This window comes from Penaeus monodon, chromosome 31 (genome assembly GCF_015228065.2).
Source record: "Penaeus monodon isolate SGIC_2016 chromosome 31, NSTDA_Pmon_1, whole genome shotgun sequence".
In the NCBI taxonomy this organism is placed as follows: Eukaryota; Metazoa; Arthropoda; class Malacostraca; order Decapoda; family Penaeidae; genus Penaeus; species Penaeus monodon.
The window spans coordinates 23,282,993-23,283,517 of NC_051416.1; positions in this window are offsets into that span (position 1 = coordinate 23,282,993).

Genomic DNA, 525 nt, shown 5'->3' on the forward strand with positions numbered 1-525 from the left:
ACTTTCAAGAAGAGAGCACCTCAGCTTGAGTCAGGAGGAGGTAGTAGGCTTGAGGTAGTGCATGGTCAAAAAGCAGATCAGAAGAAAGGAGAATTTTGCCTGACATGCTTCAGGTACAAACAAATATAGAAAGTCACTTGAAACAGCTTGTAAGCTCAGTGAAAGACGCTGCATCGGCATTACAAACAATTGCTGATGCTATGAAAGATAAGGCGTACGTTCCTATTTTTGTCAAATGTTATAATATTTTAGTTTTTCTTAATCTAGTACACAGTTGACATTAATTTTGTGATGGGCATTTGTATATTTAACAAAGTCATAATATGAAGTTGTGGCTTGAGAGACTGTTATTATACAAAATAAGTCTTTATTTTGGAGTTACTTTATTATTTTTTTTATTGTAGATTAAGACAAAAATCCATTAAATATTATTTATTTTTGTTCATGTTAATGTTTGCATTGAGGTTGTGAGAAGTGTTTTTTTGTTTTATGTTGTAGGTTAAGACCATTTTTTTGAGTCAGGAT